Below are 17934 nucleotides of genomic sequence, written 5' to 3'. Positions count from 1 at the left end.
TGAATAACAAGCAACACATATATGTGGTTTACCTCCCCTGAGCATAGGGAGGGACCTGCAACAATAAGTAAATAAAGAAAACGGCAATTCTATGCTCAGCAATCTCTGCCATCTGTCTTTCTTTATGCCACAAGACTGTGCCCAAGCAAGTTCAACAAGGTCATCCATACATCATCCAGAAAGCTTTGGTAAGTGCATTTTTCTTAACTGATCTAAACACTGCAGCACACACGCTGCTCAAAGAGCTTTCCAAGAGATTTATTTTTATACAGGAGCTGTCTCAGATGTTAAGCTGAACATCAACTGTGCAACAGACCTTCAAGTCAGCATTTGTTATTGCTTAACCATACAAAGCTAACACATTATCTCTTTTATCTTGGATGGTGATTTTCCTAAAGACTTAACAGGTTGGCACTTCCGTGTAGATGCATCACTCCCAAGTGCTTGCAGAGTGATTTCCAGTCAAGTTCTGTGGAACTTTGTGCTGTAGAAAATGTCACCCACTGCTTCCATGAGAAAAAAAAAAAACAACCAACCCAAACCACACCTTATTTATTTCTTCACTTACCATTTCTATTTGCTTTTTTGCTCAAAGCTTCTGTTGCCAGTTTCTTCCCCTGAATTCACCTTAAAAGCAGTAATCCACTCAAGCTGAAATGTGTTATTTCCATGGTCTCTGTGAGCATTGTGATAGTATTATTACCTATATTACCAGTTCCAGTGGTGACTGGAGGCAGTCTGGGGACAAGACTAAAGGAAGGGAGGAATTAAGATAAAGAATTGGCTGAACAAACATCTGCCAGAAATGGTGCAGGTAGGGTTGATCTGACCTCAAGGCAAGGAAACAAGCTAAACCTACTCTGTTGAAGGCCATCCCAGAAACACCTTATGATTTGTTAAAACTATTTTAATTTGCCTCTGTTCTTAAGGGTAGCTGAATGACTGCTCTTCCCAGGGCTCTGCCTCGGATGCCCTGCTCTGACACTGAAAGCAGAGACACCCCTAAACGTGGGACAACATTGTCAGTTATCTGACGGCCATGCTGAAGAGGAAACAAAAGCAGGCATACCGATGAATACCAAAACCAGTGAAATATAACAAGCTTTCTAAATAACAAAGAGCTACCAGTGCAGTGGTTGAAGTACTGCTGTGGTATTGCTTTCTAGGTACATCAGATTAGAAACAATTTGATGACCGAATTTTGAGTCAAATGAAGTCCTTCTATAATGTTAATGGATTTTGGATAAAGCTCTAAAAGTACTCCAAGAGTTTCATGAACTTGGATGCAATCCCTGTGTACAAGTTCACTTGCATGATCCTGATTCAAAATTTGAAGCTGCAGTTCCTGGCTCAGGTTTAAGTATGATCAAATGTTGATTAAAATACTAGCAAAAAGCAACTGGAAATTTGGGATATTCTTCAAGAACGTCAGAAATGTCTCATCAGATGTTGAAAACACTAAATCTAAGCCCAAAGCTTCATTTGGCCTCTAACCCTAAATGCCAGCCTTAATCTTTCTTTGCAGAGGAACTGCACATGTGCCTCTCAACCCAACACCACCATCCCTGTTTAGCAAAGGTGCTTTTTCTAACACTGGTTTCCTCCATATCATCATCAAATACTGACTACTAGTCAGGACAGACAGACATACAAGATGGACTAAGGCCAGGTTGGATGCAGCTTTGATCAACCTGGTCTAATGTAGTGGAAGGTGTCCCTGCTCATGGCTGGGGGGTTAGAACTAGATGATCTGTAAGGTCCCTTCCAACCCAAGCTATTTTAGGATTCTATGTTTGTATGACTAATGGTTTGATATGTAACAGAAAATCCTATATATCTACCTAGTCTTACAAACTGTATGAAGCCCCAGAGTACTAGTTGGACAAGAGCACACTCAAGCTTCTTCACGACACAGCCTCAGAATTTGTGTGGACAAAACAAGCTGCCAGTCCTCCCTTCAGGCATCCTGCCTTCAAGCAAATGTTTGCTCTGCAAAGGGAAGAACTGCAAAGCACTGACACTTGCTTCTGGGCTGGTTTTATTTACATAACATGGGTTGCTATGGGAAAAAATCAGGGTTGTGTAAACTCTCCTTTTAGAGCTTTTACCCAATGACACAATACCAAAATACCAATGCCTGAAATACTGTTTCTCCTCTTTCTTGACTAAATCCCACATCAGTGTCCTGCTTTGGGTCCCAAACCAGAGGGTGAAACACACTTGACAAAACCCAGTAAGCATGTGGGAACCAGGAGGAGTTCACAGAAACCATTCTTTGTCCCAGAAAGAACAAACCTGGAATCATTTGAGCTGAGACACAGCCAAACTTTTCAGAGCCCAGACTGCAGGGGCCAGCCAAATGCTGCTGCAGGGCCTCCGTTCTCCACAGGCAACCCCTGCCACCAGCAGGCATTCCTGAGGCCTTCGAGGAGGTGATCCTTCATCCAGAAGGAGACGGCCGGGTTAGTTGCCTTGGAGCTGGGCCAGCGTGCCTTACAGAGCTATCCTGTTTCAGTGGAATATTTAACCGTGCCACAGTCTCCTACCAGAGCATTAAAAATACCCTGCAAACTGTTTAAGGTGACTTGCTAGGACCGATTGCAAAATTCCCATTTTCTTTACAACACATTGGAAATTTCCACAAGTCAGGGAAGAGGGGTTCCGACTGCCCAGCGCTCGTCCAGCAACTGCCTAATGAATTTAAAGACACATGGAACGGCAACAACTGTCCAATCTGCCTCTTGTATAATTCAGTACAGGAAACTCACACAGTAATTCCTACACCAGCTCCAGGATAAATATCCAATGAAAATGCTGTCTGACATTGGTTATTTACATGCTGACCTGAGATTTCATCCAAACTCTGTTCTCAGCCTCTTTGCTAAGTTTTACTGACCTTTTCCACAGGCTCCTGGTGTGATTCCTACTGAGCTCCACTGGTTCTGTTCAATTTCATTCCCTTTCCATGATGGTATGAGTGTACCGCCTCATATAACTTAACCACATATGTCAAAATACCCATTTCTAGCATGTTCTGCCAAAACTGAAGGCGAATGAAAGCAGCTGGCCTCTCTGCTGCATTTTGCCAAAGGTCTAGCTGTTCATCATCTGTCCTTTGTGTGCCTCTGACCCCAGTCACTTGCAAAACTCCAGGTCTTGCGTTGCTAGAAGACCTCATCTCTGGCGCCCTGAAACACTACAGTACAGTGCTACACACTGGTTTATGGGAATAGTTCCTAACATGGTGTCTCCTGGGATGGAGATGAGGACTGTATATGCCTGTGACTTCCCAGGCTCCATAAGTAACCCAGTTCTATTCTCTTTTAATCTATTTCTTGTGCATGCTAATACAAAACCACAGAACTGCTGAGGTTGGAGGACACCTCTGGAAATCATCTAGTCTGACCTCTTGCTCAGAGCAGGTCACTGTCACCTAGAGCAGATTGCAAGGGCCATGTCCAGACAGATGTTCATACCTCCAAGGACAGAGACTCTACAACTTCTTTGTGCAACCTATTTCAATACTTCTCCAGTGTTACAGCAAAAGTTTTTCTTGTGTTTAAAGGGAATTTCTTCTGGCTTGGTTTGTACCCTTTCCCTCCTGTCCTCTCCCTAGATGCCAGTGAGAAGAGCTCATCTCCTTATTAGTTGCTCCCTCCCAAAAGGGGGTATTGTCATACACATGGTTTAACATCTCTTTGAGCCTTCTCTTCAGGCTGAACAGCCCCAGCTCTCTCAGCCTCTCCTTGTATGTCAGATGCTCCAGTCTTGTAATCGCCTTCATGGCTGTTGGCAGAACTCATTCCAGGGTGTCCACATCTCTCATCTGGGGAGCCCAGAACTGGACATGATGCTACAGATGTCTCATGTTGGCTGAGCAGAGTGGAAGGATCATCTCCTTCAATCTGACCTAATGTAGTCCAGGAGGCTGTTGGTCTTTGCTGCAAGGGCAGATTGCTGGCTCATGTTCAACTTGTTGTCCACCAGTATCCCAAGGTCCTTTCCTGTAAAGCTGTGTGTACAGGGGCATAGGGTTATTCTTCTGGTCCCTGTGACTGTCTTCTATGGGATTCTTTGAAGCAAGTCCCTGAACATGGCAAAGTCTGCTCTCCTGCAGTACAGAACTGTTATTCACCTTGTTCCAAGTTAACCCCAATCTGTTCATCATGCAAGGCAAAAATCTTTTGTGAAAGTAGTTTTAAACCAGCCAATCACCTAAATGCATTGATAACGCAGATCCCCAGAAGTTTACAACTTCACTGCTTTTGAAAAGTCTGCCTATAAGTATCTTGGAAGCAGAAGTCCCAAGGAAAAGTGCTGGGATTTGAGCCAAGTCACACATGTGCCTTTTTAGATCCCAACCTAAAACAGCAATACAAGTAACTACTTCAGTGTTTGCAAAATCACTGCGAGCCTTCCTCTGTCTTTCTGTGCTTTCCACCTCCCCACTACAAATACACCTTCTCCACAGCAAGTTTCAAGTCTGTGATCAAAAATCTTCTGAAAAATGAGAATGGAAGGACAAAAGAGATTGGATGCTAGAAGGAACAATGAGAGGCCTTGTAAGTTGAGTTTGTAATTCATGTCCCTACTGTATTAATGAGATACCGATTTCTTCATTCAAATCAACCAACTACAGAATAATATCCAGGCTACCACATCAGCATTTCACAGGGTTTAGAATACTTGGAGCAGAACGCAAATCCCATTTGCTGCAGGACGTAAGGGCTTTGTCTATTATATTTTATAATACACATAGCTGCCACTGTTAGACATGCTCCTGTACTTTGAGTATTGATGCCAAAATGATGCAATGGGATTGTCAGCAGCCTATTGTCTGGGAGCTTATCCATCAAAAAAAGTCCTGCTGTGATGCAATCAGCGAGCAGGAAAACTGGCAAACAAACAAAAATGCTCACCTCTGCCATGTTCGTTTCTTTGCTGCTCTGCCCCGGGGTCTTGGTGGCAGTTAAGCAAGGGGTAGCACATGAAATGGAGACAGCACCATTTCAGAATGTCTCACTGAGGATCTCTTACATCTTTGATCTTTTAGCTGACACCAAAAGCAACACTCACAGAAGAACACACTCGGTTTGTACCTGGATCTGGACTGCTCAACTGAATTTTGTCATGCTTTTCTTGCAATACGGACTGAAATATTGGATGTTCGTTCAGTGCTGGTTTTACATCTCATCACTGTGAAGATGGGGCTTTCACCCTGTCTGAAAAGCAGCTGCATCAATGGTGGAAAGTTCAGTAATCCTAACTGCAGTATCACTGAAGTAACAGGACAAACATCATGAAGAGTAAATACAAACTGAGTACAAGCCATTACTGTATGACTGTCAAAAGGGATGTGTTAGCCCATGAATGCAACTGCATTCACAGTCGGTGAAGTCTGGGCTTGTCCTACATGCTGGTGTGATCTCCTTAACTGTTTTTCAGTCACTTTTAATGGTGAGAATAACACAAACCCGTTTGCTTCCCAGGAGTAGTGGGGGGCTTGATCATCTCACTTTCTGAAACACCAAAAATGACAAGGATGGAGAGATGGACTCACAGGGTCTGAGCACTCAGGCTCACATGGACTTGTCACAGAAATGCTGCTGGTTCTATCAGAAAAAAATCAGGCCCCTGGGCACTCTGATCCTCATTAGGAATAAGAACAAAATCTTTCTAGTGAAAGAAGAAAAGAAATCTCATCTAGAGGTCTCCCCAGCTCTGAAGCAGGCAAAGTAAGCCTCACTGGGTTTAACTTCAAATGCTTCTAACTCTGCATAATTGGGAAATGTCAGGGTAACATTTTTTTATGCATCTTTGCATATGATCAAAAGCACGATTGTCACAAAAACAGATGAGACACACAGTATGCCCCAGACCCTTGGTGAAATCTGGTCTCTAAAGCATTCAGATGCTGTAAGCTACCCTTGCGGAGGGATGCTCTTTATGAACATCTCTAACTATTTTGGGCTATATCAAATGAAAGAAAAGTTTAATTAGCAACTTCATCCCTGTTACAGACTTATAGAAAGTTACAAAAACCATATAGAGCATGCATAATTTTCCAGCAAACTCTACAGAAATTTTTAGGATGCTTCTAAAATTGAGCCCTATAGCTAGCCATAGAAACTCTTATGGGTCTTCTTCATAAAACTGGAGTTCACTTGTGATAACAGTGTGGCACAGGTAAGCTCTCTCACTCAACAACAGCTCAAATGACAGGAAAGACACCCCAGGAGTAACACCAGCTTAAAATTACTAGTGAGCAGGAAAGAGCACAGAAGAGAAAAAAAAAAAAACATATTTTTTCTACCAACTCCGCAATAGCAAGATGACTGTTCAGTTTCTCCCATCCTTTTCAGTTGGCCTCCCCATGCTGTCTATTTAATTTCCTTCCTCCTCTTATTCCCTTGATCTCTCAGACTCTTTCAGTCTCTGACAGTTCTGGGGGAGCACCCAGACCTTGCTGTCTCCCAGTGACCCTCCTGAGACTCCTCCTCCAAGTTCTCTTGTGTTTCCTGGTGAGTTCTGTCTCCTCTTTCACCAACTGCCTGCAAGTCCTGCCCCAGTCTTACAGCACTGGAAAGAAACGCAACCTGATAGCACTAATAAATGATAGTTAAGTCCCTCCTCTCCTTTTCATCCCCTCTTCTCTGGCTGTAAGCAATCTGCCTGCTACTGAGGCAATGAGCAACCGCCTGCTTGGTCCAGGCTGTGCTGCTGCCCAGGTCCCCATCTGAACAGGTTGACACTGCTCTCCTCAGCAGGCCCAGCCTCCTGCTGGCACCTTGGGTGGGGAAGACTTGATGGGTCCACCTTGAAGGGCTCCCATCCAGCCCAGCACCTGTACCAAGGGGGCTTCCCCACCAGCCTCCCATATCATCAGAGCTTGAGGCATCACCACATTTTGTGCTGAGGACAGCTCTCTGTCACAGGCCCTAAGAAATCAGCCACCACTCCCTGGTCCTCCCCTGTTCAGTGCCCAAGGCTCTTTTCATGAAAGCCCATTAGATTTCATGACTCATCCCTCACCCTAGGGTAGCTAAGAAAACAAGCAATGATGAGATAGGGAAAAGAGTAATTGTCATATGAGAAAAATTTATAAGCTATTCTCCCACCCAGGACTTCCCAATCTCAGACATGAGGAAAGCACCAATTAACCCATTCCAGGACACTCCCAGAGCCCTAGCAAGGATTGTGTGTGGTGGACACCAAACGCTAACTCTTGCATGCTACAAGGGCAAGGGGAACTCTTACAGCTACACTGTCCTCATAGTATGGGGTCACATTTCTTACAGCAAAGGGAGTCCTTTCCTCTCCCCAGTCTGACAAGACATAGCACTGAACTCAGATGGGTTAGTGGGAGCAGGGTTTGGGGAGACCCTGGTACTTGTGAACCCAAGATGGAAGACTAAATTCCTAGTGAAATCCCAACTGTTTCAACACCACAAACAAGGCAGGAGCCACTGCAGAACACATTTGCTCAGCGACCCGATGTGCAGGCTTTAGTCGGGACCCAGAAGACACCAAAATGCAACTACAGTAAAGAGGTGACATAGGACAGCATCTCACTATCCAGTACTTTCTCTTTTTCAGCAACTTGCTCCAGTTTGCTCAGTTTTTAACTCAAAAGGATGTTTCTAAACAACGGTGCTGCAAACCACAAGCTCAAAAACCAAGCCAGGTTATATTTTACTCTATAAAAAGAAAAGACCCAAACACGACTCACCAGGGACCTTGCCCAATGGTCAGAACTGCGCAGCTGTTAATTTGTGTGCACAGCTGTATATGATTTGTGTGGAGCTGCTCAGCTACAGGAAAGGAACGGAGCAAAACCAAGTGGCCACAGCCAGCAACATTGAAAAGATCCTTTTCCCCACTCATCATCCCAGTGATTAAGGTAGTTTCTCCCAGTTTTCCAGGCCGTTGAACCACCCTGGAAGAATCAACACCAACATGTTTCAACCTGTGGTTTTGTGTACTCAGAGGTGGCCAATTTCACCTCTTGTGAGCATTCACAACAGGTTTTATCAAAGAGCTAGCCTTAGTCAAATCAGGAAGAGAAAAAAGAAAAGCCCATGTGACTAAGTGTTGCTAAACAACATCAAATACTTGTGAGGAGGTCTTGATCTGCTCCTGGAAGTTCCACAAGCAAACACACAAAGTGAAATAAATACGGTAGATTATTTATTGCAGTTTCTTCACTCAACTCTAAGAGCTTCTGCCAGAAAGACAGTTCCCGTGCATGGAGCAGAAACCGCAGAGGCCCGCCTAGGGCTACTCAGCACGCAGATGTGGTCTGAACTTACTGAACACTGCTGGTTTCAATTAGGGACCAGAGCTGGTGCTTTAATTCTGCCTTAGAAAGAAAAGGTACCGCTGAAAAGGATCAGTGTATGCAGAGTACCTCCCTGTGCAGGAAGTAAAAGCCTTACATAGGAATTCAGTAATTAGCAGATCAGACCATCGGTTCATCCCATCAGATAATCCACCTTTGACCAGCAGCCAGCATCTAATGTTTAAAAGGCAGAAGAAAACAACCTTCAGAATTACCTTTAGCTGTATTACTTTACAGAGGAGAAAAAAATGTCCTCATGACCTATGCAAACAGGCAGTTTATGGCCTCCGGCATAAACTGTGATTACTCTCCTCTTACCATGCATGGCTGCAAGTGTTGCTATTAGTCACAAAATTATCCAACCCCTGAAAAAACTGAAAAAATCCAGCCATGCCACCTTACATCATTGGCTCTTGCAGCACTGAATTAACTCTGTTGAAATTACCCAGCACACACACAATAGGCTTATCTTCCAAATAATGCTTTGTAATTTAATGGCGTAACTCTTATGCTATGGAGCTGAAAGAAACCGAAACTGATCTAATTTCTAGAGCCACTTTGAATTCTGCTGTAGGACCAGGTTTAACCCTTCTGTCTTTGTGGGAGGGAAAAAACAACTCAACAAAGTAGACATAGATATCTTACACAAGTAAATCCTTTCACAAGTAAATCCCTGCTGCCTAAGTCACCTTTGCTGTTCCTTCCCCTTGGTCCTTCCCACACCTCTTGGTATCCCTGAGTGTGCTTGATATCCCTAAAGAGTGCTAGCTGCTCTGCTCCAAACAGAGATGTATCTGGGTTCAAGGGAATGTCACAGCTCAGTCACGCCTGTTTACGTTCTCTTCCATATTTAAAACAAAGCTGCTCTGGACCACATTGGCTTCAACCCAGTGGGAGCTCTTCCACTGGCTTCTGTGGGCTGAGATCCAGCCCTTGGCCCTCACTCTATGTACATTTTGATTAGCTGCAGCAAGCAAGGCAGACGGCTTTGTTGCTTAGCCAATTTTTACCATGCAGCCTAGTGAGTAACTGACTGCTGGGTCACTCACCCTCCCGTGCAGCCCCCTGCATGACAGCTTCTGAAAGAGGTCTGCTTGGATTTTTCATTTTCAGGCAAATGCTGTCTGGTTGTACTGTGGCTTTTCCAGACAACTCCAGTGACTCAGAGGGATTCAGTTATGCACATGAAGGATGCATTGGTTTGACCATATCAAATCTTATATGAGCCTGACTTTAATTATCTCCTTATGGCTCAGTTTTGTTCTCAGAAATGCCATGGTAAATCTGGAGTAACTCCCCTGAAGAGCACAGTTTTGAGAACAGTGTTTGTCCCCTACAGTGATGTTCTGATCTTCTTTTATGCTCCCATGAGGCATGATCAGTAAATGGTCATGACAGCAGCTCCAGGCTAAATCAGACTTCCAGGACCCAGCTTTCAAACCCAGGTGCCCCAAAACTAGCAAGTTCACCCATGTCAAGCAGAGCACTTCTTGCAGTCAGGACACTGCTGTGACATCCTACACTCCCCTCCCATAGGAATTCTAGGAGATGGGACTGGCTTGCCTAAAGCTAACCCTTGGAGAAACCCAGGCACTTCAGCCAGGCTTGACAACAGCTCGAAGGGCAGGATGGTAAAGGGATGCGGTGGAGTAGCTGAAGCTGGGTGCAGCAAAAGTGTTTTACTCCAAGGGGTTCAGTTCAGTGCTAGCATGTACACGAGGAACTCAGTGGAGGTTCACCTGTTCAAATGGGAGCTGAGCTTGGCCCAAAGCCTTACAGGACTGATGATCCCTGTCCCTTCTTGTCCTTGTAGCACACAACATTGTCAAATGCTGCTACTACGTGGATATCTTTCTGCAAGTCCAGTGCTGTCTTCACACAGATGTCCAGACAGTGTGGGCTGCTTGACTGTTACCGTGTCCTTGTGTACCACAAATAGTCTGGCTAAAGTATGGTCCTGCAGAAGGTCTGGAAACTACAAAAGGTTCTTGGAAGCAACTGGTGACATTTGGCCACTCATATAGGAAATACACTTGTACAAACGTAATGCAGACAGTTCCTCACCAGCTCCTATCCCAAAAGGGATGCCAGGGGTTAGTTCATCCATCTTGGGGATGGCATTGACCTGCTGGATCTGACTATTCCCACACAGCTGTCCCAGTCCTAGTCTTTTCCATTACCCATTAATCCCGACTGCTCTGCAGTTGTTTCCTTGGATGCTTATCTGTAACCCTAGCCCTAGCTCATGCTCTGGCTATTTCCCCTTGATCCCTAGCTTCCCTGTGTCTTGCTCCCTTTGTAACCCTTCCAGGAGACAGGCAGCCTTCTCCTCTGGGACTCTCAGCACTGTTAGCCGTTTCACTTGTTTGAGACCTGTATCACCTACAGCCCTTTTCCCCAAACCAACACCAAATACTGCTGCAACTCCAACAGCATCAAGCTGAAGCGTGTGAATACAGGTCTCATTCATAGTAATCAGCACTGAAATGCTCTAGTAGGCCTGCATGGTGGACAAGTGTGACTTTTGCAGGTGTGATCGTCTGTGCTAGTGGAAGCCAAGCATACCTACAGTAAGGAAGAACTCCATTTTGTTTTACTAGACACCTCACTTTCACACAAGGCACTGAAAAATCAGCTGCAGTAAGCTGCATCTTGCTCTACAAGTAGAGTATCTTGCTCTGCTTGAGGTCAGTAGGATTTTTGCCACCGATTCCAGAGGAAAACCATAATGCTAACCCCAACTTTCTAAGCCTATCTTCATAGGAGAGGTGCTCCAGCCCTCTGAACATCTTCACTGCCTTCCTATGGACTTGCTCAAGCAGGTCCATGTCCCTCCTCTGCTCTGGGCCCCAGAGCTGAACACAGTCCTTCAGGTGGGGTGCCACGAGAGTGGAGTAGAGGGGCAGGATCACCTCCCTTGACCTGCTGCTCATGCTCCTTGTGATGCAGCCCAGCACACGGTTGGTTTCTGGGCTGCAGGCACACACTGCTGGGTCATGTTGAGCTTCTCATCACCCGACACCCCCAAGTCCTTTGCTTTGTTGAACTTCATGAGGTTGGCATTGTCCCACCTCTCAAGTGGGATACCTCAGAGTTACCGTTCCTTACTGTCACCAGCAGCTGTGTGAGGAGGTTTTTAGGAGACACCCCAAAGTCAAGAAGCCCAAATGACCCAATAGAGCCAGCATCTGTCCTTGGATTAAATACACGGATGAAAACAACCATGTGTATGTGGCCAGGAGGAAGAGCCCTAAATTGTGGCAGTCTCCACGTGACTGTTATCTGCAACAGGAGTAGCTCAACTCCATGTGCTGCTGGCCCAGGAGACAGTTTTGTCCAAGCCAGGTTGGATGGGAACAGTGGCAGAACCAAACTGAGGAATGGATATAAGCAGATGGCAGTGGTCTTGTGGGAACAAGGTCTATCATTCACTTACACTTCTCTCTGGGTCATTAGAGACCAAGGAAGGTCTTCAGAAACCAACAGCAACTCAGCCGGAGCCAAGGGGGTGACTATGGTTTGGATTCATCCCTCTAATTTACCCATTTCCACCTATCCTCAAGCCAGCATCACTCACTTTTATATAGAAGAATTTGGTATGGGGCTGAAATATTAAGATCCCTACAGACTGCCTTGGTGCTGTTTGTGGGTGCTGTGCCCTGTTAGCTTCTAAGAATGTCCTGCAGTGACTGGACAACTAGTAATAATATAATACTTATATATGTAAATATATATAGTATATATTAATAATAATATCTGTTATCTTGGTTAATGGGAGCACAAACAAGAGTCTCAAAAACTAAGAATGATTTCTTACAATTTTAAAGGTTTATCTTTTTTCAGCAACAAAAAGAAAGGTTTTTTTTTCATCCTAGAGAGCTACAAGTGACAATTCTTTGCTCTAATATCTCTTCCTGCTGAGATATACTAGTTTCTTTGTGTTTTCTTTATGAAGGTGCTCAACACCTTCAGGTATTTGCACACATGCCAGCATCTGAAAACTAAAGAAACTGTGAAGAGAAACAGGAAGACCTTGCGGCTTTGGTTAAGCAAAATGAGATTAAGAAAGCCTTTGTAAAACAATTGAGGAACAGGATGCTAAAAAAGAACACTCCCTGATTAACTACAAGCTTAAATATACCTGTGCCTCCTGGTCTGCAGAGATGCATACACAGTGCAGAAAGACCCAAGGTGGGGTAGCAAGGAATGCTGCAAGTCAAGGAGAGGAAAAGCCACGTGAAAGCCCTGAGTAAGCTGCACGGAGTAGCTGAGGGGGCCACAAAGAAAAAGGCAAATGAACGTATATTGCCAGTACATTGCCTGTGTTCTGCTGCACTATCATTACTAGCACAGAGCCTCCCACCTTCTTCCAGCTCCACTACTTCAGCTGAGCAGCCAAAACACACACTGTGGTGTGAATAGGCATATGCATTGGTACCCATATACATGGTGGGAAAGGGCAGGAGTAGAGAGAGCAGCCTGTCCAGAGGAGGAAGATCACAACAGCAGAAGGTACCGCTGATCTGTGTTCAGATGCAGTGGCAGAGCAGTGCTAGGGGAGGCTGTGATTCCCCTCCACAGTGTGAAGACCAAGGAGCCAGTGTGGGACAGAGTCAGAATCTGAAATTGAAATGCATGGTTGCAACCCTAGAAAGGGAACTTTCAATGCCGTAGCCATGTCATCTCTTATTTATTCCAGGATCTGATATACCACATTTGTGAACATTGCTCCCCACCTTAAAGGGCTCCAGAAGGGAAAAACAATGTAATACATAGCAAGCTGTGCAGTCTCAGGAGCTTGGCAGGAAAGAGCAAGGCTTTCAAGGTCATGAAAACATGCAGGGAAACACTATGAAAGAGCACTAAGTAGGCAAAGTCAGCAACATGCAGGTATTCACAAGCTGGGGTGGACAGGTTTGTATGTATGAAGGGGAATCAATACAAGGGGAGTACACCTACACGCCCAGAGAACAGACAGGAGCTTGAAGCTGTGAGATGAGGCGGGTGGACAGCCTCAGAGATGCAGGGATGGGAAGAGAGATGTTTTGCAGGGAGAGGTAGAGCAATGCAGGGCTTTGCCTCCATGCCAGCGTGGGTGGAGAAGCTGAGAGGTAAGGAAAATTGGTGCAGCAGTATATAGGAGTGAGCGCGTACAGCAGACATTGATGGAACATGCCAGGGTTACCCAGGTGCTGCTGACTTCCCCTGGGCAGGGAGCAGGTATGGAAGTTGCAGCACACATCTGTGATGTGTCTCCATATGTACAATGATTCCTTAGCGCACTTTTACATGAGAGACAGCAGCACCTATTAAGCAAATACTATTTGCTAAAGCCTCTTGCCTGTCGTGCTTTCACTACATGAGTATCTTACACAGAGAGGATCATTGGCTGGCAACAACAGGGAAGACAACAAGAGAAACCCTGTGTTGACAAGGGACTAACACTGGAGAGAAAGCTCATTTAACAGTGCCTGAAATCACTTACTCCACTGGTAAGTGGTTCTGTACTGGCAAGTACAGAACACAGCCTGCATTGCTTGGTATTCTAACATAGCATCCAAGTCTGTGATCTCACAACTGCATCTTAACATTAACACTAATGTTAAAACATCAGGGTAGAATATAATGAAGTGTCTCACACCCTGGTCCTAGTCAAAGAGAACCACTGCAGCCCGCAAGGCTTTTATGCAGAGTAGTAAAGCTGGCATGGAAGACATGCCTCTGGTCTATAAATGCACCAAGCACTGCCAGCAGGTTGTTTAAGAGCAGCAGCACACTGCTCAGCTGCTAAACTCCTGACCTCACCTCCACATCGTGGCCTCCTCCAGGCTCGGAGGGAGGAAGGAAGAGACATTCATTACAGATCAGCTCCATGGAGGCCACCCTGGGTCAGTGAAGGGCATGTAAAATTGCCTTTGCACTAGCTGTCTGCTGTGCAGTAGAGCTCAGCATCGAATTCCCTGTCCATCTGAAACAACACAATGTGAAGTGCCAGTGGTGCAATTCTTCTGCTGGGAAATAATCGTTCTTAACCCAGAGCAAACAGGTTTGGTTAGATGTGCTCAGCAGATATGAGGAGCACAGGACATTTAAAAGTCACTGTCGTGAAACTCTCTTAGTACACGATGCAAAATAATGTTAGACTTTTGCTTTCTTGGTCTAGTTGTTGGACTCTGGGCTAAACACCTTTAGAACCTGAGAGACACATACCCACAGAGAGTAAAGTTACAGACATTTCTTTACAAAGCTACAGATCCAGGCAACACTACTATATTTTTTAAATAAGGATTATTTGCAAACTAATGCAGAGAAACATACATGGGGATGTTTACAGTTTTGTTTAAACCATATAAGTGAGATGACAAATCCCAAGCACCCATAAATCCATAGCTGGTATAATCCAAAAGCTTGAAAGAAGAATCATAGCCTATGGGCCTGCAACTGTACAAATGTACCTACTATGCTTATGAGAAAAAGCACTGATGCTGCAAGCCTCTGCCTTGTCCTCGGAGCAGAGCAGCTCCACTGGAGCTGCCAAGGTGGCCAGGGCTGGGTAAGGGCTGTCATGAGCATTTGCCACCGTAAGAGGTGGTTCAAAATCTTTCCTCCCCCAGTCACCACTTTGTCTTTCATTCTCTTTTTCTTTCTTTTATTTTATTTGAACATGTCTCCTGTGGGAGACCCCTGAGCACTGCCCAGGTCAAACACCAGCCCAGCATCATTCACCTGAGCTGTCCTCCCCACAGGGGCCTCTGACCTCAGTGAAGCAATGGTTGACAAAAACTTTCCAGTAACCAAAGCCTTAGGTTGCCTTTACACTCAGAAACAGAGAAATACATCCAGATCAGACACCATCGGATATGGGGTCCTGCTCAGCCAGTTAAGGAGCCACCCAGGGAAACAGAGCCAGCTCACCCTACTCAAACCACTCCAGTTCTAGGGTGTGAAGATAAGAATTATAAACAGTATCCGGACCTGCAGAGCCCAAGAAAGGCACCTCTGTGGATTTTAGCAGCTTGACTTCTAGAACAGATCATAGAACCATAGAATTATAGAACAGTTGGGGTTGGAAAGGACCTTAATATCATCTAGTGCAACCATGCTGCCATGGATCTCAGCAGACCTTGCAAATGCCCAGCTCTGGAGGAGGAAGGCTGCAGAATATTGGGATGGTGGATTTTAAACCGACTGGTTGCAGAAGTGAATTTAGCACAAGAACACAGGGGCACCCTCCAAGCCATACGCCAGCTCTCCTTCCTTTGGCAATGTATGCTGTCCCAGCTTCAGGGGAGTGCCAGCTCTTTCCCAATGCCTTCTCTAGGGCAGTGAGGGAACCTCCATGCTACACAGCACCTAAGGCACTTACTGTCACATAGCATGTTCCCAGCCGCTCTGCATCACCTTGGGCTGATAGCCTGAGTGGTGTGGACAGAGGAGCCCAGTGCTGCAGCTGGGAGGCAGACTCTTCCTGGATGGCCTCAGCCAACAAAGGCAGGCAATTTCAAGTGGCTGACTGCTTAGAAATTAGTGTTTTTGTCAGGAGTCAATGCCAAAACAGAGGTCAGCAAGGGTAAGAGAACATGGAGAACAATTTTCCCCCCTCCTTAGTAAATGATGACTATTAAGAGCAAGGAGGTCCCTCTCATTATTATCAGCAAGTGCAGGAAAAAGTGATATTCCCATCGCAGAACAGCATTTAGGGAAAAGACAAGACCACTGTCTCAGTCTTGTGGACTGAAGTGACACAACTGGCTTAAGCCCCTGGTCCCATCTGTGCCAGTGCCCCACAGGGGAGCCCTAGCTCTAGCTCTGTAGTGCATTCCCAGTGTCAGCACAGAGAGGCAGGAGCTGCCAGGAGTCCAGGATGAAATCTTGTACTAGAGGACTTGCCAGATACGTGTGAAGGAGAAAGAGCAGGACACAGCCACCTTCTCCCCTGGCCTCCCAGTAAGTCTGCAGCTGGTGGTGTCTTCTTCACCTTGCGGGGTTCCAGGCAACTAACTCCTTAGCAAAGACAATAACCCTGGACTGATCTACCCAGAGTGCAGTTCCTCCTGCAGTTTCAGGAGGCATGTATTTCATATTTTGCCTTTCTTTACCCTTGCTAAAAATACCTTGATGTCCTACACACAGACATTCCTCACTCTACCCAGAGCAGGGAAAAGGGAAGCCAGGCACTCACTTGAAAGCTTTGTCCCTTCACTTCACCAGAACAAAACTGCAGAGCAGTGCTAGCAGGAGGGAGGCACCTGTGCCTGGAGAAGAGATGGGAGCAAGGATGGACCCTGCCAGTACCACATCCCCTCCAGTTCTTGGAGTTCTCTCCTTCCTGTACACCTATTGTAATGGGGACCTGGCAGAGGACTAGCACACATCGTCTGTACAAACAGAGGAGCCACATTCCAAGTTAGCTGGTCACAGCTAGTGCAGCCATCCCAGCTGCTCTTGTTTCTCTGTTGTTTACAGGAAAAAGGGAATTTCACCTCCTTTTCATCAGAAACAGTTGTCAGGCAGATCACAAACCTGTCTTCTTGGGTTTTTTCCTTCTTTCTTCAGTTGGCCCAGCCTTCCCCATGCACAGTGCCCACCAACCCTTGCTGAAAAACATAGAAATCTCAATGCAAACCTTGTTTATATTTACTCTGACCTTCATTAGGCTCAAGGGGATGCTCATTTTGCTCCACCACAGCCATGGTATCCCTCAGACTGCCTCTTCCTGAGCTGTCAGGACTGATAACATGCAAACCCCACAGCAGTTGTCCCTGCAACCATCACAGTTTGCCACTGCGCTGCCCTTGCACATACAGCAGACAGGTCTTTCCAAAGTCCATGGATAAAAGGAATAGGGTTTAGGGATTGGGTCCTCACTTCAGCTTCAACCCTCTACCTATTTCTTGCCCTGGGTTTTGCAATTCAGGCAAGTGCAATGAATGGGAAAGGTCAGAGGTGAAAACTATATTCTCAGGGCCCAGACAAGTTCCTAATGCTGCACTACACACTAGCAACGTTGGTTCTTAAAATACAAGGTAATGGCATGCCTGGGCAGCCAAACCAGCAGCACAGTACAGGCAGGGCAGGCTGGGTCCAGTGGAGGAGTCACTAATGAAACAAGCTTTCCCCTTGCAGTGAAGTCATTTGGAGACCAGTTAATGTTTTTCCATTCATGGGCACTAAGTATCTCAAAAGGATAAATAACAATTATCAACACCATTACTATAGAGGCTAACTGAGGCACAGGCTGCTGAAGCAGCTTGTTCTGAAGCCTTGTCTGCTCACCAGTAGAGACAGGGATGGCGCGCATCCCCGTTCACCCAAATCTGTGCTGTAACCACCAGGCCAGAGCCCCTCCTGGAGCCCTCCCTGCTGGGAGACTGTCCTATAATAGAGTGCACAAGTGCTCATTTAGGGTGGGCAGCTCCTGGGGGCAGAAAGATCCTCAGCAGCTGGTTCTGGTGGGGTGGGAGCAGTGAATACACACTGGTTTTCTTACGGCAGCCAAACCCCTCATCTGCCCAGAAAACCTCTCCCTAAGCAGGGAGGTGCCTGCAGCTCTGAAGACATCCAGGAGCAAGAATTGGCCTCCCTGACTGTTTATC

This window comes from Melopsittacus undulatus, chromosome 5 (assembly GCF_012275295.1).
Source record: "Melopsittacus undulatus isolate bMelUnd1 chromosome 5, bMelUnd1.mat.Z, whole genome shotgun sequence".
Lineage (NCBI taxonomy): Eukaryota > Metazoa > Chordata > Aves > Psittaciformes > Psittaculidae > Melopsittacus > Melopsittacus undulatus.
This window is presented reverse-complemented; position numbering follows the sequence as displayed.